Source organism: Lichenostomus cassidix, chromosome 4 (assembly GCF_008360975.1).
Source record: "Lichenostomus cassidix isolate B80296 chromosome 4, HeHo_3.0, whole genome shotgun sequence".
Lineage (NCBI taxonomy): Eukaryota > Metazoa > Chordata > Aves > Passeriformes > Meliphagidae > Lichenostomus > Lichenostomus cassidix.
The window spans coordinates 59,253,328-59,276,643 of NC_139484.1; the positions used below are offsets into that span (position 1 = coordinate 59,253,328).

General features: G+C 49.7%; 1 protein-coding gene across 2 annotated transcripts in view; it reads right to left on the reverse strand.

Annotated features, from left to right (window-relative positions):
* The window catches only part of PTPRA (protein tyrosine phosphatase receptor type A), a 112,487-nt gene extending 90,274 nt beyond the window's left edge, over positions 1-22,213 (reverse strand). For both annotated transcript variants that reach the window (XM_085059485.1, XM_085059487.1), the window contains exon 1: positions 21,963-22,213. The gene's annotated coding sequence lies outside the window, so the exon portion shown is untranslated. The remainder of the gene's footprint in view (positions 1-21,962) is intronic.
* Between the last annotated feature and the right edge of the window lie 1,103 nt (positions 22,214-23,316).

A 23,316-nucleotide genomic window follows, 5' to 3' on the forward strand; every position in this document is an offset into this window, starting at 1 on the left:
CAGCCCTGCATCTCCTGAGGACCTTGATTTCCCTGTCTTGGAATCACAGAGTGTTGGAGGTTACAAAGGAGCTCTGGAGACTGTCTGGAGCAACTCTCTGCTCACAGGGTCACACAGAGCCAGCTGCTCATGATTGTGTGTATCCTCATAAATGCTGAATATCCCCAAAGATGGAGAGTCTACAACCTCCCTGGACAACCTGTGCCAGTGCTCAGTCACCCCCACAGCCAAAATGTGTTCCCTGATGTTCAGAGTGACCTTCCTATGGTCAGTGTGTATCCATGGCCCCTTGTCCTGTCCCTGGGCACCACTGGGAAGAGCCTGGCTCTGTCCTCTCTGCAGCCTCCCTGCAGGTGTTGATGCACAGGGATGAGATCCCCAGAGCTTCTCTTCTCCAGGCTGAGCACTCCCAGCTCTCCCAGCCTCTCCACAGAGCAGAGATGCTCCAGTCCTCACCTGGGCTCTCCCCAGGCTGTCCATGTCCCTCCTGTCCTGGGGAGGCACAACTGGACCCAGTGCTGAGCAGAGGGGCAGAATCCCCTCCCAGGACCTGCTGGAAGCATTTTGTCTCACACAGCCCAGGACACCACTGTCCGTTTGTCACAAGGGCACGTTGCTGCCTCAGGGTTAATTTGATGTCCACCAGGACCCCCAGATTCTTTCCTGTCCAGCTCCATCCCAGTTGGGTGGGCCCAGCACAAACTGGTGCCTGGAGCTGTGTGAGAAATTGCAGGGAAACAGCAAATGCAGGAAAGAAAAACACTTGTAGGCAACAACAGAATGTGCTGTCAGACAGCGAAGCTCATCACCAGAGAGCTTAGTTCAGATGAAGGACAAATAAAAAAAGGCACAGAGAGCATCATATGATAAATAGGCATCATTTTCTCCAGCAGTGAAGCCTGTCCTCGCTGCAAGAACTTGCCATTTCCTCCCAGCACAAATGGATTACTCATGGACAGAGAAGTCGGGAACAAAATTAACTCCTGGAGCCCAGCGTGTCCCAGGAGATGAGCTCAATCCCAGTCTGCTCTTTCCTCCCCAGCACACAGACCAGAAGCCTGGTGGCCTCTTTGATTGTTTCCATCACCACAATAATTACTTTAATTTTTAGCTTCTTGATTTTGGCGGAGAGTCTCTTAAAAGCCCAACGAAGAACAATTAAATGCGAGAATTAAGTGAAAAAAGGTGCCAACAGGGTTTGGTGTCTGCCCATCTTCCCTTAAGTGGGGTGGAAGATTAAGTGCTCAGCACATGGACTCCTGAGAAAGCCTCCAAAGGGAGGCACCCTCAGAAGAGATCCAAAAAGCCTTTTTCTTAATAGAAACCATCTAGAATTCGCCAAAAAAACCCTAAATCCTGCAGGACTGGCGGGATGGAGCCTTGGCTTCAGCTCCCACATGGGCTTAGCAGTACAAATCCACTTCCCACACACCAGGGAGAGCAACCCAAGGTCTATCCTGTCCTTCCCGTGGTGCTGAGCAGCCAAAACACGAGTGACTCCTCCAGAAAGAACAGAGTGAACTGATTTATGGACTTACCGAGGAGGGCAGTTCTGATCGGGATCCTCTTTCTCAGGATTTTAACGTGTTTTACATTAGGTATTCATTGTTCCTGAGGAATCCACAAGCACTCCCACTGCCCACGATGCTGGGAAGAGGGAGCAGGACACAAATCCTTCCCTTTTATGCCATCACATGCTCAGGTTTGAGCGGCAAGGAGGGATTCAGCACCTCTGTTTCACACAGGCAGTGCTGCAGGTTTCTCAGCAGAGATCAAAGCAATGGGAACCCAACACCTCCACCAGCAGCAGCTCAAGGAGCTCCCAGTGCTGGCTGCCCAACAAGCCCAGGATCCTGGGATCACAGCCCTCAGCCTTTTTTTTTTTTTTTTTTTAAAGAATATAGTCATCAAAAATTGTCTCTTGCTCCAAGGCTAACAGCTGTATGACAGTCCCATTCCAAGTTTTCTACTCATTCATGAATTCAAAAGTCAGGCTGAGCAGATGCACCATTAAGTCCAGTTTCCTTATTTTTGAGAACACGTGTAATTATCCCCAACTTCAGAGGCACAAGCCACTCCTGGACAAGTGACTTGTCAAACAGCGAGATGACAGAGGCAGCAACAAGAGCCCACTCACCCTGCCACTGGTCTCATGTCTCACTAAATAATTGCCTTCCCACCCAGAGCTAAAGGTTACAACTACAGAGAGAATGAGTCAAGCCGGAAAGACCTATTTAAAAAATGGGGGAAAGTGGGAAAAAAAGGTTTTATGAAAACACACCGCCATGTGTAAGGCAGGAGAGGGACCATTTCTGCATTGTGCCTTGTTTGCCCATGCTTTGTCTCAGCTGTCAACCACAAATTAAATACCTCAGTTAAAACTTTGCTCATCTGGTACCTTTAAAACTTACTCAGTCACTAGAAACGGAACATCTGTTTTGCTTTGAGGCTTTCAGCAGTGACTCAATGTTATCTGCAGTGTTGGACCGCTGGAGATGAGTATTCCTGAGTTTTGTCTCCCCTCCACCCCACTCCTAGCAACAGGGCTTCTTGCTTTCGGGAGGAAATCAGCTGACAAAGTTGGGTTATAAAATCATTACAGCTTGACACGAGGTGAGGAGGAAGCGCAGGACACGAGAGAGATTTCATCCTCAGCTGGAAACAACCCTGCTGAGATCTCCACCAGCATGTACCTGTGTCCCGCAGCTCCGTGGGATCGATACACCTTTGGCTCCCAGGCTCTGGAGAAGCAGCAACCTCCTGCTGTGTTTACAGCCAGCTCGATAAACACGCCGCAATTAAAATGCCTCCAGCAACCTCTCAGCGTGTGCATCCCCCACCCCAGGCTGCGAGCAATCCCAAAGCTTTATCTGGGATTTAACCTCCGCTGGCTCCGGGCACGGCGGAGAGCTCAGCATCACATCTTCATCAGCAGGGAAGTTCCCGAGGTGGAGGCGTAGCTCCGGGAAGAGGATGCAGCAGCAGGAAATATCCCAGCACCGAGGGACCCAATTAACTCGCTGATAGAAGACACCAGCATCCTATTAGCAGGGTAGACGCTGTGCCTGCACAAAGGCATGCCACGCCTGGGAAAAGGACTTCAGGGATAACATATGCTGAGTGTGTGTGCCAGGAAGAGCCTGGAGATGGTCAGCATCTTGTCCTGCTGTAAGGGAAGGGATCTGGGCAGTATCCAAGCCAGCCCATCATTAAAAGCTATTTCCCTGCCGTGTGTGCAGGGATGATCCTGCTGCTTGTTCAGGGAGTGGGAATTTTCCCTGGATGGGCAGCAGACAAAGCAAATCCACAGATCTTCCCTTCACCTCACCAAATGGTGGCTATGAAACAGACCCACGTGTCAGAAAGGATGATACTCAGGTTGGCTTTATGGCGTTTCAGAGAAGCACAGAATATTCTGATCTCGAAGGGATCCCCCAGGGATCATCGAGTCCAACTCCTGTTTCACCATCTCCCACATCAGAGATGGGCACAGAATAAACCAGGTTCTAAAGGACCTTCAGGATCATTGAGTCCAACCTGTGACCACCCTGTCACCCAGCCCAGAGCACTGAGTGCCACATCCAGCCTTTCCTTAAACACCTCCAGGGATAGGGACTACACCACCTCCCTGAGCAACCCAGTCCAGTGTTTTATCACCTTTCCTATGAAGAATTTCCTCCTAATGACCAACCTGAACCTCCACTGGAGCAGCCTGAAACTGTAATGGGTTCACTCAAAGGGTTTTATGACCCAATTCACCCTTATATATAGAGACAGGCACTTCCATTGAGGATTCAGATATTAGCCTGCTGTGAGATAGATGTTCACACAGAAATCTGGGAAAACATCTACTCCTGGTTCCCACCTGAGCACTTCAACCTCCAAAAGGTTTTTCTCTCCTTCAGTAAAATTTTAAAACTGAGTGTGCACAGGGACAGCCTGAGACTGTCCAAATGTGCATGGCAAACCTGATTTAAGATCTGCTTAATTCAATACCTCCAACTACAACCAGCAGTGGGTCTAGGAAGCACGGTCAGTGCCATACCAGCACATACCACTTTCTCCCCAGAACACTTCTCAGTCTTCAGCACAGACTATTTCTACCCAGGGCTCTTTATACTTTCTTTGCATGAGTTTATCCAGTCACCTTTTTGATCCATGTCAGGTTTTAAGCATCCTACAGCAAGCAGCAGCGTAGTTTGCTCAGAGAAGCTGTGGCTGCCCCATCCCTGGAAGTGTCCAAGGTCAGGCTGGACAGGGCTTGGAGCAACCTGGGATAGTTGAAGGTGACCCTGCCATGTCAGAAGGGTGGAATGAGACAATCATTAAGGTCCCTTCCAACTCAAACCATTTTGTGGTTCTGTGATTAACACATGTGGTGGAAGTTCTTAAAAACACTGACAGTACACAGGGAGAGGACGTGCTACCAGGACAGTACCATCAACTCCCAAAATTCTGATCCCCAGAGCTCACAAAGCTCCTCTGAGTCCTCACCCTGAAGTTTTTGTGGTGCTAACACAGACCACAATGAACAAGTGCAGCCATGCAAGTCTCAGGGATTCAAACTGGGCTCCTCATCAGAGCCTCTGCGGGCAGCGAAGCAGCAGAACTGGTTTGGAAAGGAGAAAAGGAAAGAAAACACAGATGACTCTGATAACATGTCTAATTAATAAAGCATAAACGAGACGGGCTGGTTCAGGCTGAGCGTCCCATCTGCTCCGGCTTCGGTCAGGATGGTTCCCATCCCCAAAAGCACCGCTTTCCATGCAGATATTCCCACATGCTGACAAGACAAACATGTGCCTTCAGCACCCAGGCACACGTGCTCTGCTATGGCATTCCTGCACATCCCTGTGCTCCTTTCTTTACGAAAAATAGATGAACAACAAAAAACACAAGTGCACAAAAAACAGCATGCAAAGCATGGTCTGAGACACCAAGGTCATATCTCAGGGACCAAACACAAGAGTTTGGTATGAGTTTGCCATAACTTCATTGTCATCAGTACTCCATGGCCTCTAGATAGGTACTAACCTACCTTTAAAGCTTTACGCCCAAGCAGTCAATATTTTTTATTTTAAGTGACTTAGATATCAAGTTGTGTGAATTTCTACAGTGTGAATGCTGATTTATAAAGATTTATTTGTGGAGCTGACAGCTCCCTAATGTCAGCAGTTAGAGTTGTGATTCTAGAAGTTGAGGTTCTGACAAAGTCTTGATCTCTGCATCTTTCTGGTCCTCCTTTTGATAAAAATAAGCAGAGAAGACACACACAGTAGAGTCCCAGTAGTGGGAAACATCCAGACGCTCTCACAAATGTGTACCCTGGCCCTAAAAGCTTCAACAAAAGGAAAAAGAAAGAAACAAAAGGGAGCAACAGGAAACTGGTGGTGAAGTGGTGCCGATAGTCCTGGTGCTCTCTGAGGACAGGCTGACTCATTCTCCCCGGTTAAAAACCCAAACAACACCAACACCAGCCAGTCTGCTGGAGGTGGGAGTTCAGGGCTTTTTCAGGTTTCGTTGCTACAGGCGGATTTAATGAAAATGGAAACCCTTCAAGGAGGGTAAATCCTTCAGAGGCAGAGAGGAAGCTACAGTCAGTTCCGGATAAGCTTCCCCTGTATCACTTCATTCATGGCCACGCCAGCTGCTGGCACCTGCTCCTGAAAAACCAGCAAGAGACAGGCCCTGAAAAGATAATCTGTTCTATTCTTTTTCAAAAAATGGGACTGAATGAGCAACGTTCTATTGGGAAAGTCCACACCACACCTATGATGACACAGAAGAAAGAAACCAGCCTGGTGTTCAAGCCAGCCAAACAGGGAACGCCAAGGTTTTATTAGAGGAAAACCTTAAGTAACTTGGATGCAAACAAACTCATCTCTACCTGGGATGCTGAGATCCTTCCACTGTCTTCATACAAAAGATCTGTGAACATCCTAAAGGTCTGATGTGCACTTGAGGAAGGACCAGAGAGGATGTGCCATGGCAGAAGCATCCCTTGCTCAAGCCACAGGGCTCCAGCTGTGACTTCCTTCAACACTGCTCCATCCAACCCCTGTGGATTGCTCCAGCCCAGCTCCTGTCTCCACACCCCTCAAAATCCAACAGTGGATAATAATAATAAATTATTATCTCCAATAAACAGTGGGGAGCTGCTGCTTGTAAATCACAGTTGCCGCACTGAGGATGGTCACACGTTGCAATGTCAGAGCAACAACAACACGGCGATGGCGAAACCCTGCGGCACAGATTTGTTCTCCAGGCTCAGAATTAAATGCAGACAGTGCATGTGGGTGGCTGGAACTTCATCCCAACAAAGTCAACCAACACAGGAAGCCTTAGCTGCACTGGAATAGTCAAGATTTCAGGCAAACTACTTAAAAGCAAGCATTTCTTCTCAGGAAATGGACAATGAGCTGCTGGCAGCATCCTGGAAGCCTTTCCTCTGACAAAGAGCTGGTTGCTGAGGAATGGAGCTAACTCAGGTACAGGCACAAAATAAAAGGCAGAAGTTGAACTGGAACTTGCTGACTAAGCTGAGCTGGGCCAGGGGGGGCAGGGGAGATCCGGGCAGCAGCCAGTGCTCTGGAATAGGCACGGAAGCAAGTTTCCACGGGAGCATGTTGCTTTAAAGTCAGATGTATGAGATCATCTTGTCCCCTTGAGTATGTTGTTTCCTAATGTTTTGCCCAGACCAGTTGCAAATGTCAGAAGCAATGGTTGGGTCTGTTGGTTTGGGGGGTTTTTTTGGACTACCTCAAGTTCCTGCAGAGCCAGTCGAGGATGAGAATTGTAGACCCTGTTCTGTCTTTCACATTACAAATGCAATTACCTCTGCAGCCTGATTGCAGCATCTCCTGTCAGAGTGATTCTGCAAGAGGCTGAAAGAACAGCTTGCCTTTCAAAGGGAGTTAGGAACATTCCTGCGAGTCCTTCCATGCCCTGTGGTCACGTGCTGGTGAAATTTAAGAAAAGCATGTGCAGTCCCGAGGGAAGAGCATCCCTTGGAGAAAGCTGTTCTTACAAGCCTTCAAAAAAGGATGTGATGAAATGCCCTTGCAAAGTACAAAGTTTCCTGGGCAAAAATCTGATTCTTCTTGCTTTTCAATCCTCTTACCCAGAGAGTGAAGGAGAAACTTCACTACAAGATGATTTTGAGATGGAAGTGGCAGTTTGGGGATGGACAGGCTTGTCCTACCTGGATGCAAGATATGTGGGATTGTGCAAAGCAAGAGGTGACACTAAGGTCAGTTGGACTCCTCTTCCTAGACATGAAGGCAGAGAGCATCTCAGATTTAGCTCTTGGATAACTGCAAGTGGAAATTAGCACTACAAGCTGGAAACATCTGGAGATGGGGTGTTAAACAAGATAGTACTGGCGGGTCACATCTGGTTCCCACATTTTCATTTCAGAGAGGCAGGAGTCAGACACGTGCGGCACTGAGTGGAGCTGGGAATTCTGTGGTGGATGATCATACAGGTCACTGCCACCAGCTGAGAGCTCTCTTTTCCTCACCTCCCACCCCAGGCAGTCCCAGAGCCACCCGTGCCAGGCTCTGTGTCACCCACAGTGGGACAGCTCGTTTGCCAACCTGCTGAAATGCTGGCCAGGACAGGGTGCTGCGGCAGAACACAGTGTTCACGCCAAGGTAAGCAAGCTGAGCTGCCTTACTCACCACCAGACATGGTCCAACACGTGCAGAAAGGAGGGGATAGAAAAATAAACTCTCCAGAACAGCACCACCTCCATCTTACATCAGCTCACCCCTGCCATGCAGTAACTCATTGGTTCTTCACACCTTCCTTTCCTTTCGGGGCTGAGGCAACAGAGCTCTCTGCTCAGCCAGGGACTAACAGAGGAGCCAATGCTGCTGTCCCAGAGCCCCAGAGAACATCCAATTTTGGCAAGACAGGGCTTGACCCCTCCAATTATTAAGCAAGAAGTGGGAATATTAAGTGCAGGTGTTAATGGTGAAAATAGGCACAGCTGACACCAAGGTTAAAGGGAGGTTGTAGGACAGGACTGAAAGAGAGTAGGTTTGGATTGGATATTAGGGAGAAATTATTCCCTGTGAGGGTGGAGAGGCACTGGCACAGGTTGTCCAGGCTGTCCCATCCCTGGAAGTGTCCAAGGCCAGGTTGGACAGGGCTTGGAGCAACCTGGGATAGTGGAAGGTGTCCCTGCCCATGGCAGGGGGTTGGAATGAGATGGTTTAAAAAGTTCCCTTCAAACCCAAACTGTTCCATGATTCTGTGACTAAACCACTGAGCTCAGCTCACAGCATGTGCCTTGAAATCAAACATGACAAGATTATTATTATTAAACATGAAGCCCCTGCAGGATGTTTTGTTCTAGGAAAAAACTGAAGTGTTGCTTCTTCAGCTACCTGTTACCTAAAGTGAGCTGAGGGAGCCCCACTTCCATGAGAATAAATCCATTTTGGTCCAGGCAATAGGCAGCTGGAGTGGGCAATGGTCAGCATCATTAGCCACATCAGAGCTGTTCTCCAAGCAGGAGATCTCAAGCTTAGGGCATTTCAAAAGCCAGCATTTCTCAACAAGCATGGAAGCACCAACCTCTCCTTTTATTTCATATCTCCCGTTTTCCCTGGAGACAGCAGGCAGTGTGACACAAGGTGAATAACCCAGTCCCTCACCAGGCACCTGGTGAGCAAGGCAGGCTTTGATAAATGGGAGGAGGGTGGCGAGTGAAGGAAAGTTCATGGAAGAGAACTCACAGAAGACAGGAATATTAAAGATGTTCAACTCTGCAGACAGGAAAGACTTAACTAATAGGCATCTTTGCACTTTTAGCTGCTGTCAAACAACCCTGCCCAGAGGAAAGAAAAATCACAGGTGGAAGAATTAAGTGGGCAAATGTCTGATGTGTGATTTTCTCTATGAAGATGATTTAGGGGACAGGTTTATAAAAGCAGAGGATGTTTGTGGCTTTAAGGACACGTTGGATGGGACTTGGAGCAACCTGCATTAGTGGAAGGTGTCCCTGCTGGTTGGAATAAATGGTCTTGAAGGTCCTTCCAACCCAAACCATTCCATGAACACCAGCAACACTTGGGAGCTCTGTGGCACGGAGCTTCTGAGGCACCTGTTGAACATCACTGGGCTCTGAAAAAATTCAGTACAAACAAGAACGATTTTCTCAAGTCATCTTTTTTTGTTGCTTCCAAAATTAAGACCTGCATGAGCTCAGTGTCTCCATCTGGCACATCTGCAGTGCTGGAGCTCGGGATACTGCAGTGCCCTGTGCCAGGGCATGGGAGAGAAGGGAGGGTTTGGCAGCTGGAGGCCAAGAGGGAAGGAGGAGACAATCCCAAAAAAAAAAATATAATGAATTTAGCTCCAGAATAGGATGGATCAAAATTGCACCCAAAAATAAATTCAAGTGGCTCTTACTAGCAAGAACAGATTTAACCACCACATTCATTTTCAGTTCCTCTCTCCCAAACCATCACTCCCAATGTTCCCCAGGCTTCTTGGTTCTCTCTGTAGGTAGATCCAAGAGCCTCTGCAACCTGGGCACAGCTCAGAGCAGATATTTAGGGTCAGATCTAGGATTAAAATGACTGAGAATGTCTGAAGGGAGGATATACTTCAAGTGCTTTGAAAGCTTTGGAGGCTTTTTTTGAATGTTTTGACTGTTTCAAAGTAAAATCAGGGCCCAGATTCCAAAAATACATGAAGTAAAACCATCAGCAATGAGAAAAATTGATTCTAACATAACATCCAACACCACAGTTTGACAGGGTCATTTTTAACTGCACATCAAGTGACCACAGGCAAATTGGGGTAGCCAGAGATGCTTCAGAACTGGCTGAAGAGCTACAACAGGGTCACTGCAAGAGCTTCCTGCAGGAAGGACACAAAATACACCCTGTCTTTAGCAAAAGCCACTGTTATCTGAGAGCTGGCCCACAGATGGAACTTGGTAGCCCAAGTGGAAAGGTGGGATTGTGCCACAGCACCTGTCAGAGGCCACGCAGCCTCCCAAGGCTTGACACAGGATTGGTTCTCCAGAAAACCCACCAAAATGGATGAATCCACTGGCTGAACTCTGAATCTCCCCAGGACCTTAAATAAGGACTTTAATAAGGACAGGGAGGGACATGGAGGGCTGAGCTCTGCATTCCAGGTGCTCCCTTGGGAAGTGGTCACAGCACCCCAAAGGAGCTGAGCTGCCTTTTGTCACCTCCACAGCAAAACAATCCCCTTGCAAATGCCCTGTGCCAACAGCTCAGTCCTGCCAGCGAACACAAAGCTCAAGGAATGCTTGAAGAGATCAACAACAATTCCAGTAACAGGCAAAATGAAAAACAAAAAAAGTGGAAGTGGCAGTCCTGTTCCTACCCCATTTTGGAGGGGGGACGTGGAATGCACTGCCATGACTATCCAAGGGGCTGGAAACAGCTGAAGTGGCACAGAAAGTGTTGGATGTAGGATGGGATTTTTCACAGCCATGATGAGTGTGGCAGAGATGACCTTCCCATGCTGGATTGAAAACTCTGGAATGACAGCCATGCACCTATGGAAGCTGCTTACTGTGCTACCACCCGTGTCCTTTGTTAGTTAATTACTGACATTTCTATAACTCCATTGCCTTAATGAAGCAGCAGGGGAGGGGAAATTCAATATCAAATATAAAGCAGTGATCCCAGCTGGGCAGAATTTCAGCACACAGGGCTTCAGGAACTCAAATTCCCTTAAATCCATGCCACTTTTCTTGGCCTTTGGGGCACTGAACAGCCCAAAATTAAATCCCCCAGCACACACAGCACCATGAGTCCCCTTTAAAACACAATTTTAAAGATTCTCTTCCAAACTGAGCCAAATTGCTGCAGGTGAGATCTGCACCCTCCAGACAGGAGAGAAGCTGTGGCTGCCCCTGGATCCCTGGAAGAGTCCAAGGCCAGGTTGGACATGGCTTGGAGCAACCTGGGACAGTGGAAGGTGTCCCTGCCATGGCAGGGGATTGGAATGAGATGATCTTTAAGGTCCCTTCCAACCCAAACCATTCCATGACTGAATGATCCAATGAAACTCTGGCATTTGGAGCAGCAAAAAGAGAAACTTGTTTTGTGCAGCAGAGACAGTTTAAACAGATTAAACTACAAGACTGGTGTTCTAGTCTGCTGTGCTGCCCAGAGGCTGCTCTCATGTCACCTCCAATGAAGCCACAGTCACCAAGCCAAGCTCCACCTTGCCAGGATGTTTCCACAGCAGCTAAACACACCAATCTCCAAAGATCCCACGCTGGTAACTCTGAATCCACTCTACAGAAATAAAACCATTCCAAAGAACCCATGCCAAAGCAGCTGAGCGAGTATTGAGCAACTGCAAAGTTCCTGGCTTCCTAAAGACACTCATGATCTTGCAGTAACTTCAAAAAACCCCACTGAATAGGTCAATTCCTGGGTTTGGATGTGGAGGAGCTCAGCTTTCCCGGCACTGCTGAGGCTGCCTGGCTGTCCAGGAGCCCTGGCTGAAATTTCCAGCCAGTTATCATCAGACCTGCATGGCTCATCCCTGAAGCACTTTTTCCCCTCAGGACTTTCCACCTCTCCCATCCACTTGTGCACAGACTTCCTCGTTCTCTGTCCACCAGTCAAACAAGTGCAATTGTCAGAGGAAAAACTCAGTTTCCCAGCCTTGAAGTTCAAAAGAGGTTTGGTCAGTGGTTGGGCTCCCTGGCTTTGCTCCAGAGAGGTTGGAGAGGGAATGGAAAGGGATGTTTTGGGGGCCCTAATTACATGCTGTGTAATTCCCCAGTGGAGGAAGGCTCTAAGCTCTGCCAGCATCCTGCCTACAATTCCCCTTGCACTTGGGACTGACCCATTTTCAAAAATGGGAAGCAGAAATGCACTAGGTGATGGGTGAAGGGCTTTGTTCAAGTTTGCAGTGGACAAGAGCCATGAACTTCTTACCAGCTGCTGGGCTTGTGCCCCACAGAAGCCAAAAAATATGGATCTGCAGGACACTGGGCACCCTCAAACCCCCATTATACGGCCAATGGAGCTGGGAAGGGTCTGGAGCACCAGGAGCAGCTGAGGGAGCTGGAAAAGGGGTTCAGCCTGGAGAAAAGGAGGATCAGGGGGACTTCGTGGTTCTGCACAACTCCCTGACCCCTGAGGAGGGAGCAGCCAGGTGGGGGTCAGGATTGGAGAAACAGGATGAGAGAAAATGGCTTCAAGTTGTCCCAGGGGAGGTTTAGATTGGATATTGGGGGAAACTTTCTCTCTGAAAGAGTTGTCCAGCCCTAGCACAGCTGCCCAGGGCAGTGGTAGAGTCCCCATCCCTGGAGGGATATAAAAGCCACATGGATGTGGCACCTGGGGACATGGGGTAGTGGTGGGAATGGTTGGGACTGGAGGATCTCAGAGGGCTTTTCCAACCCAATTAATTCCATGACTCCATGATATACATGGAAATGCAGACCAAGCAGCAGCACCTGGCAAGATCAATTCCAGCAAAGTGGTTCAATAAACACTGACTTAAAGCTCCACCTAAAACACCACCTCTGCTGGGCAGAGGGGCACTGCAGGGAATGCAGCAGCCATGAAAAGGAGGAAAGAGCTTGCAGGGAATGGAGAAACCACCACCCTCAGAGCATGTGCCTGCTGCCATCTCACCATGGCCTCCTCCTGGAGCACCATCCCAGCATTGGGCAATGGGGCAGCACCAGATGCTCCATCCCACACTGCTCACTCAGCTGTGCCAGAGAAAAACAGGGACAGAGTGCTCCCAGGTTCCTCTTTTCTGGCCACAAACAGGCCAAGCTCCAGCTCAGGGTATATCCTTTTAAAGCAGCTACTTGCATTTCACAATTTATCTTCAAGTTTCTACAGGAAGAGGGCAACATATGGGAAGTTACATAAACTCGAGCCACCCCCACGGAATATCCTGGGAACAAAAAAAGGCAAATACCTCTGCACAGGCATGGAAGTTGCTCTAAAACATTTTAAGGAACGTGAAGAGTAAATCCTTCACTGTGCCATGGGTAAAACCTGGACACAAGAAGCAGTATCAGATACTCAGGTGGCCCCAGAGCCTCTCCTGGATGGATCAAGAGATCTGTCATCTCTGTGAACATGCACCTGCAGCACTGGTTTTGCACCTGTATCACCAAGAGCTCCCCTGCAGCCCTGGCTGAGGGACACAAACCCCCACAAGGACCCTCACAACAGCAACCAAGAGGGATGGAGACACTTGGGGACCCTTCAAACCATCCTAAACGCTGATGGACCTTAGGTGGAAAATGCTCAAGCAGCCACCAGGTTTGTCATCCTTTCCAGAGCCTTGGCTGAGGAAGAGATGACAGAGATGAGAAAAGTTGATTGTGCCTTTTATTTACTTCACAAGAGAGCTGAGATTCACCTTAACCCTTCTAAAGCTGCTTTTCTCTCTCAGCCAGCCTTTTCCTATTTTATTTTTTGGTTTTTCTTCTTTTTTATTATTATTTTAAATTTATTTTCTTTTTTTTTATTTTATTCATTTGGATGTTGCATTCTGGGAGGCCAGACCTGCCTGCTCAGCACAAGCACTGCTGCAACACACACAAATGGTTGGGCCACAGATTTCACCTCCAGGTACCTGCTGGAGCAAAGAAAACAACTCACACACAACCACTGAAGACCAAGCCAGGTATAGAAAGATGATAAATTAATTGGCTGAATATAATTCCCTGACAGAAGGCTGGAGCCAGGTGGGGGTCAGGCTCTTCTCCTAGGGAACAAGACAAAAGGAAATGGCCTTAAGTTGCACCAGGGGAGGTTTAGATTGGATATAAGGGAAAATTTCTTCATGGGAAGGGTTGTCAAGCACAGTCCTAGATAAGATTAGAAAATAATTGAGCCTCTCTAATCCCAGTCTCAGTATCTAAAGACAAGCTGCTGCCACCAAGTCACCTAGAGATCCCACTTGGCATTCCCACCCTGTCTTTGGGATGAGGATGCAAATTCTACACGGCGACTGGGATTAAAAACATCTATTTGCCTGTAGCCAAATAGGTTTAAAGTCTCCTCAAGAGAAAATCTTGAGGATTATCCATGCTTTCCAATTTATTATTCATTTCTAACTCATCTCCGTTCATCTCTAATTCATCATTTAGGGGATGGCATTGGTGTCTGCTATGGAAGAGGTATGAAACTGCAGCATTTGGACTGAAGCTGCACTTCTGAGCCTTCAAGAGTGGCCAGTTTGCAAGAGAGTGAAATCCAGAGGCTCTGAGACACACCATGTGTTCAGCAACACTGGCAAACACATGTGAATATATTTATTTCCAGGCTTCTCAAACACATCCTCAAGAGCTTTGCTTCTGGAAAACGAGTGAGATTATTATCTGCTGGCGTGATAAAAACATGATTCAAATTGTAAAGCAGCAGGAAAAGTTTTGCATGCTGGCCTGCCATGCACTATCACCAGAAAAATTTATGGTACCTCCAGACCTGCAGGTCGAGAGGCAGGATATTCCTGTGCTGTGCACGGTGCCTGGAACGGGAGGCTGCGCTTTCCCAGAGCACCGCTGGAATCTTTATAAACCACTAAAATGCTTTTTTTGAAAAGAAAAAAACCACACACACACAAAAAAGCAAATCCTGTTCTTCATATTTCTCCTCTTACTCAGTGAGATTTACTTATTTGAGGGTTTCGGCCTTCCAGAAACCTCTGACAGCATCGGGACTGGGAGATCTGTCCCTTTTTTGCTCCAGGTTTGGCTGAGTGTCTGAGTGTCACCGTGCCACCAGCAGCCAGACCCAAGCTCCTTCCTGGCTTTTCTTCCACCTATTCCCTGCCTCAGCAGGTCACTTTTCCTCCAGCCCTGTTGCTCCTGTCCCTGGTCCAGGGCTGGGTCTGCACTGGGTGTAGCAGAGTTTTTTGGGGATGGAGTAAGAGATGCCTGAGTGGGAGCAAGCAGGATTTTGAGCTGGTTGCAATCACACTGGGGCCAGGAACAGATTTCCTGGCTGCAGAACCCTCTCTGACATGGAACACGATGTCATTTACTAACAAATTAGTACTATCAGCCCTGGGGTTGTGAATGAAGTGTCTGAAATCCCCAGAGGAGGAATTGAGATGTCACTCCTAAAATACAGGGTTGAAAGCAAGGGATGGAGCCCACACAATGCCAGGGATTCCAGGAGGATCTGCTGCTTAGATTGCAAGTTCACCACTATGACCTGTTGGAATGAATCCAGAGGAGGCCACCAAGGTGATCAGAGGGATGGAGCAGCTCTGCTGTGAGGAAAGGCTGAGACAACTGGGACTGTTCAGCCTGGAGGAGGCTGCAGGGTGACATAATTTGGCCTTCCAGTACCTGAAAGGAACCCACAAGAAAGATGGAGAAAGACTTTATAAGGGCCTGGAGTGACAGGAGAAGGGGGAACAGCTTCACACTGAAAAGAGAGTAGTTTTTCATTGGATACTGGGAATACTGTTCCCTGTGAGGATGGGGAGGCCTTGACACAGGCTGCCCAGAGAAGCTGTGGCTGCCCCTGGATCCCTGGAAGTGTCCAAGGCTAGGCTGGATGGGGTTTGGAACAACCTGGGATAGTGGAAGATGTCCCTGCCCATGGCAGGAGGTTGGAACAAGATGATCTTCAAGATCCCCTCCAACCAAACCATTCTGTGATTCTGTAATTCCATTATCAGTGTCCCCAGATGACACACTGGGTGCACAGACGACAAGTGAAGATGGCTGAGTGTCAGTTTTGGGGAGACTCTCTGCAAGTTCTCTTCTGGGTAGAAGATCCCCAACTCCCTGGGAGCATCTGAGCACAGACGCAGGGAGACATCCTACCTTCAGCAGTCACACCAGGAATTGCTGCTCACCCCAGCCCCAGAGCAAGGTCACCACCGATGGGGTGGAGCCCAAAGCCAGCTAAACCCCTGGGGTTTCATTCATCAGAACAATCAGAGCTTATTTCGAAACATCAGGTGTGATATGGGAGGACACTCATCCCAGGGGGGGTTAATTCAACCCCAGAGCAATGCAGTGCTGATTGATTCACTGCTCATACCTGCATCCAGCCTTCCTGTCACCATTACTTAACTTGGATACACAAAACCTACAAGCTCCAACAGGCCAAACCCTGTTTATCACACAGGTATGCTGCTCCAGCACCTCTACAATGAGCCTCTAACACATCTTTATTGATGGAGTTTGGAGTGCCAAGGAACATTTTGGACCCCCAAGTTATGAATCCAGGTCTTAAAACCCTCTAAAGTAGCATCCATCAGCTAAGGTGTCTGGCGGTCAGGACAATGGAAGCTCATTTTCTGCCAGCTGGGATTTCCAGGCTAGACATCACCCTGGCATTTCCACTGCCTCCAGGACTCATCCTGAAGAGATGTTCATGGCCTCAGTGCTCACAACCCCATCAGCAAACACTGAACCTACCAGCACCAAGGAAGGTGAGACAGGCAGGGGAGGAGATCCTGCCTGTAGGAATTCACACTGGAATCCATCTCATGCTTCCCAGGTAAATGCTGGGGAAACCAGGAAGGATGCCCTGCACTTCCACTTCTTCAAACATGCAGGGATTTGGGGGAGGGAAGGGGTTTGGCTGGTTTCCCTTCACTACACAAAGGAAGGCAGAGCAGGGATGTCTTCCTGGAAGGACCAGAAAATAGCCACGGATCAAGTCAGACTGGGGGGCAGGATGAGGAAGTCCTCGTTATAGCAATAAAAAGTCTCAAGTACTTGGCTGGGGCGCCAGGAATCCACCAACAGGCCAGGCTGGCTCAGAAGCAGCTTTTCACATCAGCACAGTGAGAACATTTTTGTTTATTTGTTCCTCAGTGTCAGCCAAGAAGGAAGGAGGTGCTGCTCCATTCCCCCTCAGCACACTTGTCCTCAGCTCCCTGCAACAGCAGAAGGCTTAAAATCAGTGACACCTCCACCTCCTGCTCTCTCCTACCAACCTGGAATGTTTGGTCTCACAGACAGGTTTTAATTTTGCTTTACAGGAGGGATGGCACAGCATGACCTGACTCAGGCGGGAAAGGCAGAGGTTATGCTCTTGTCTGCTCCTCTGAAGTCAGAGAACTCTTGTTTTCCATCCCAGGTCCAAATTAGTACTAATTATTCCATGCAAAATGGAGTTGCTTCAACAGGAAGGAATTAGGACAACAAATTATTCTGGAATAAAGAGTCGCTGCTGCCTAAGCAAGTGATCTGTTTGCACAGAAAATAACAGGAGAGTTCTCAAGGCCAGGTTGTTTGGGGCTTGGAGCAACCTGGGCTAGTGGAAGGTGTCCTTACCCATGGCAGGGGATGGAAGGAGACGACCTTTAAGGTTCCCTCCAACCCAAACCATTCTCTGAGCCTGTAATTCTTCCACAGGCGTTTTGGGAGAAAAACAATCCCATTTTTAAAAGGATTTCCAATTTCCATGCCTGTTACAGCAGACACCAGGATTTTCTACATGACCAATATGTCAAAACCCAACCCACACTCAGGTGTTTTGACTTCCAGCATCAAAACTGCAGTTGCCATAAACACGGAGGTACCACACAAATAACCACAGCACAGCAGCCTTGTTGATGCTTTGCTGCCTACAGCTGATGCTTTCAGCCAGGAGAGTTTTGATTTGGGGCAGGGAGGGGAGGGAGGTGTTGGCACACACCCTCCTGCAGCCTAAAGGAGGGTTTCCCTCCATGGAGACACAGCCCTCAAACTTGCAGGACATGTGGCTCTGGAGATGAATTATTTGTGTGCCCTGGCATAGAATCCTGGAATCACAGCATGGTTGGGGTGGAAAGGCACCTGAAAGAGCATCCAGCTCCAACCCCCAGCCATGGTAAGGGGTACCTTCCACTAGACCAGGTTGCTTCAAGCCCTGTCCAGCCTGGCCTTGGACACTTCCAGGAGCAGCCACAGCTTCTCTGGGCAAGCTGTGCCAGGGCCCCCTCACCCTCACAGGGAAGAATTTCTCTCTAATACTCAATCTAAACCCAGCCTTTGGCAGTTTGAAGCCATTCCCCTTGTCCTGTCACTCCAAGCCCTTGTCCAAAGTCCCTTTCCAGCTCTCTTGGAATCTCCTCAGGCACTGAAAGAGGCTCTAAGGCCAGCCTGGAGCCTTTTCTTCTTCAGGTTGAACCCCCCCAGCTCTCCCAGTGTGTCTCCAGAGCAGAGGGGCTCCAGCCCTCGGAGCATCTTTATGGCTTCTTCTGGAGTTGCTCTAAGTCCTTGTTTGCTGAGGACTCCAGCTTTGGACATAGCACTCCCCACCATCACCTCCTCCCTGCACAAACACAGCAATCCCCTTCCCAGAGGGGCAGCCCTCACCTTGCTGTACTACAAAACACCTCATGCTGCAGAAAAAACCCACATAGAGCAACATGGAAAGCAGCATCACTCTCATGGGGAGTTCCAGCACTATTTGGGAGCCTAGAGATGACATGAAAGGCCTCCTAAAGAGGTTAGGCAGGCAAAAGAATGAATGAACTGCCTCTGGACTAGTGGCTGGGCAGATGTCTGTGACAGTGACAATGCCCATGGATCCCATGGCATGTTTCCCACGAGCTCTGGTCATACACAGAAGTTTCAAGTGCTGACAGGTACCACGGCTGACAGTCCAGCCACGTGAGCTGCATCAGAGAAAAAGGGTTTCCAGAGGATTTGTGAGTTTAATGAGAAGCAAACACTCGTGATGAAAGCCACTCTACCCACTTAGAAAGACTGGAGACATCAGGAAGAACAGGATCACACCAGCCTCTAGCGATATCCAGGACCAGCTGCTCCAGAGGAAGATGCAAGAAATCATTCTGGACAGCTCAGGAATCACTTGCTTATCGCTAAATCTCTTGCTAAGCCCTTCAGATAATGATTAAGCACAATGGTTCATACCCTATATATTAAATATTAATCCTCCTTAATGGGACTGCCAACGTTCCGGTTATCCGATTCAGATAACCGCACACCTCATTCCTTTTCCACCCCAAACCACATAAACACGATGTACCAAACCCAGCAATATTCTGTGATCCAGCCAGAGCCTCCTTGGGCTCCAAGCCTTGAAGCAAACCAGCTGGATCCCACTAAAATCCGGGGGGAAAGAGTTAAGAGCAGGAGATGAATCAGCCACGACTCTAAATGTGGACATTTCCTACCTCTCTGCTCAAGTATCTCTTCCTGTCTGCAGGCTTTTGGGATGCTTGTGGACCTGGTCATGTTCAAATTACTTCCACCGTGAGAGGAAAGCCTGGAGATTTGTTTTATTTCCAGAGGAAAATGCGATTTGTGAATGAGACCAGAGAGAGGCCACCAGGGATGACCAACCTCCTGCCCATGTCACACCAGGAGGGGAGGACCAGGCAGCAGCTGGTGCCACTCTTGACCCTATGGAAGCATTACAGGCACTCTGATCCATGCAAAATATCCCACCCCACACTCCCCAGTGTTTTAAGGCATCACACAGACCACGACAGTGGCACAGCAGAGGTCACACAACCTGCACCCTCCCCGCTGGATTGGGATTCACCACCCTGCTGGAAACACAGAGGGTTGGAGCAGAACAGATGTAGGTTGGCAGCAGGAAGAGAGAGGGAGAGGGGGAATTGCAACTGCTCTTCCATGAGGATGTTGATGTTGGACATGGATCAGTATTATGGAGCAGCACAGGGATTCAGTTATCTGTGAGGGATGTTTCAGGAAGGCTGTGTCTCCTTGCTCTGGGAACAACACAGCAGCACCAGGACAGCAGTGCCCTGGGAATGGGAAATATCTATTCCAGCACCTCCCAGGATCCCCCACGCCGCTTTTCTAGAACCACAGAATCAATTAGGTTGGAAAAGACCTCCAAGCTCATCACCTTACAAGTCCAACCTGTGACCAATCCCCACCTTGTCACCAGAGCAGAGCACTGAGTGCCACATCCAGTCGTTCCTTGGACACCTCAGTGATGGTGACTCCACCACCTTCAACCAACTGTAACCAACCAGTTGCTTTAACAAACTGTTTTTATAAAGAACAGGCAAAACCCCTGGAGCCTCTCACAGGCACTCCCCCAGAAAGCTCTCCAACAGAGATGGAAAGAAACACCTGGAATGGGAAGGTGGCAGAATCCCACACAGAGCCTGTTTCCCAAACTCTCTGGTAATGACAGCATGAGTTTGCATCTGATGCTTGACAGAGAGACAAATCCTCCCGGCAAACCCAGCTGCAGCCCCCCCGTGCACATCCTTCCCTTCCCTGCCACTGGCTGCTGCAGCAACAGGAATTAAAATAAAGATGAAAAACTCCTGTTGGGGCCGCAGTTTTATTTCCTGTCATTTCTAGAACTCCTTGTACAGGAGGAAAAATCCTTAAATATTTCCAAGCATCCTGCATGCTCGCAGCAAGCTCCCACCAGCCACGGGCAGAGAAGGGATGACTAATTTTTTTTAGTGTAAGACGCTGCGGAGAGAGTCCTGTGAACAAGCTCAGTAAATTCCTGAGGCTCCCGGCAAGGACTCCACCACTCCTTGCGAAACTTCCCAGCTGGAACCTCACAGCCGAAAAGCCAGAAAACATCGTTTTTCTCTCCCTCGACAAACAAAGGTTGGGATTCCTTTCACGACAGTATTTGGATTTTTAATGTCAGTCCATATTTAGCAGGAGGGAAAAAAAGCCTCCCTTCCTTCCTGTCACATTTTCCACCCTCGATGACATCCAAGATCAGAAATAAGCAAGCGCTGGCCGAGGAGGGAGGATGCAGCTACCCGAGCGTGGGAGAGCCTGGAGAGGGGCAGCACGGACGTTCCCATTTGGGATTCCCGTGGAGGCAGTGGCGAGGAGGGGACACACCCTGCGAGGAGGGGAAAGAGAAGGGGACAGAGCCCTCAAGGGAGGGACAGAGCCTTCAGAACCCACAGCAAGGAGCATGACCCCTCCAATGCTCCAGCCTGGAGCTTCTCCTGGCAGGATGGCACAGGGAGCCCCAGGCTGTAATATCCCTCCCAAAAGAAGCCTTTGGTCACCGGCAAGGCCCGGACCTGCCAAGGGGGGTGTGGTCACCCCATGGGTCAGGAGGGCTCCTCACTGACCAGATGCCCCAGTGTCCTGAGTGGGGGTGTCCGGGGATCCCGGCGATCCTGCAGCAGGGAGGTGGTGGGTGGTGGCAGGAGATCGTGGCCATGGTGGCCCTGCCCTGCAGGGGTTTTCTGGGTGGCACAGGGGTGTCCCCAGCTCGGAGCCCTGTGTCCAACCCGTGGGTGCAAGGGGGGAGGAAGGAGGCTGTGGGCTGCTGCAGACCCCCAGTTGGAGGTTCATAGAGTCACAGAATGGTTTGGGCTGGAATGGACCTTAAAGCCCATCCTGTTCCAACCCCCTGCCATGGCAGGGACACCTTCCACTGTCCCAGGTTGCTCCAAGCCCCATCCCACCTAGCCTCAAACACTTCCAGGGATCCAGGGGCAGCCACAGCTTCTCTTAGCAACCTGTGCCAGACCTCACCACCCTCACAGGGAAAAAATTTCTCCCAAATATCTAATCTAACCCTACCCTCTTTCAGTTTGAGGCCATTCCCCCTCGTCCTGTCACTCCAGGCCCTCGTGAAAAGTCTTTCTCCATTTTTCTTGTACCTCCCTTCAAGTACTGCAAGGCCCCAGTGAACTCACCCCGGATCCTTCTCTACCCTTCTCCAGGCTGAACAATCCCAATTCTCGCAGCCTTTCCTCACAGCAGAGCTGCTCCATCCCTCCCATCAACTTGGTGGCCTCCTCTGGACTCGCTCCAATGGAGCAAATCCACAAGCCCCGGCCCGTGCTCACTTTTAGAAATCATCACTACCATTAACAAATACACCCAGAAATACGCAAACACCAAACCCCACGCTGACTGCGGACAGGGCGTGGGTTACCCAACTCCGCGGACACGCGTGGGTCTCGCTCCCTACCCCTTCCATCACCCCCCCGCCACCACACCACCCCCTCCCCGGGCTCACCTGCGGCCCCTTCCCGCTCACCTGCGGCCGCGGCTCCCTCACCGGCTCCCGCCCAAACGACTCCGCTGCGAGGCCGCGGCGGCCGCCCCTAACCATGGACGGCGCAGCGGGGGAGGGCGCGGGGGGGTCGGGGGGAAAGGGGAGGGGGATATGAGGGAAGGGGAAGGGGTGCGGGAAGCCCCCGCCGCCCCTCGGGGCTCTCCCGGCGCTCAGCGGCGCCGCCGCCGCCGCCCGCCCGCTGCCGCCGCCATCGTGCGGCTCCGGGCCGGGGGCGTGGCCGGGGCGTGGCTATGGGCGTGGCTACCCTGTGTCCCGGCGCGGGGCGGTGCTGCCCCCTGGTGGCGCGGAGGCGACGCTGCCGCTCCCCAAAATCCCGCTGCCCAAAATCCCGGAGTCGGAAATTAATCATAAATAATTATAATTTATTTATCCCTGGTGGGATGCTGCAGGAAAGCCGGAGAGGGAGTCTTGGTGAGGAGATGTAGTGACACTACAAGGAGTAACATGGCCAAGTGAAAAGAGGGGGAATTTTTATTAGGATATTAGGAGGGAAGTTTTTACTGGGAGGGTGAGACACTGGAACAGGTCGCCCAGGAAGGTTGTGGATGTTTCCACTGCCCTGGTAGTTTGCAAAGCCAGGCTGGATAAGGCCTTGAGCAACTTGGTCTAGTGGTGGTTGTCTCTGCCCGTGGCAGGGTGGCTTGGCATGATCTTTAAAGGCTCTATTTCTAAAATCTCTATGATTCTATGGTTTTACGATTTTATGGTTCTGTGATTCCATGAGCAAAAGTTGCTGGGTGCAACCGAGTGGCTTTTTTTTTTCATGAGGTAAGTTTTGATCATGACAAAGATCTCTTCTTACTTTTAGGAACAACCCAGAAAAATTCTCCTTGTTTATAATTTAGAGTGAGAAAAGCTGGCTTCAATTAATTATAATCACAGAATGGTTTGGGTTGGAAGGGACCTTAAAACGCCTCTTATTGCACCCCCTGCCATGGGTAGGGACACCTTCCACTATCCCAGGTTGCTCCAAGCTCCATCCAACCTGGCCTTGGACACATCCAGGGATGGGACAGCCACAGCTTCTCTGGGCACCCTGTGCCATTGCAGGGAAGAATTTCTTCCTCATATTTAGGAGGAAGTTTCTGTGCCTCATTTTCTGGCTTTTCACCCTTACCCTGTCGCTGGGGACCACTGAGCAGAGCCTGGTCCATCCTTTTGGCATGCCCTCATTAGATATTTATGCATATTAATAAGGTCCCCTCTCAGATATCTCTTCTTGAGAACCTCTGGAGATGACCTAGTCCAACCCCCTGTCAGGGCAGTGTCACCTGGAGCAGGTGACACAGGAACACATCCAGATGGGGTTGGAATG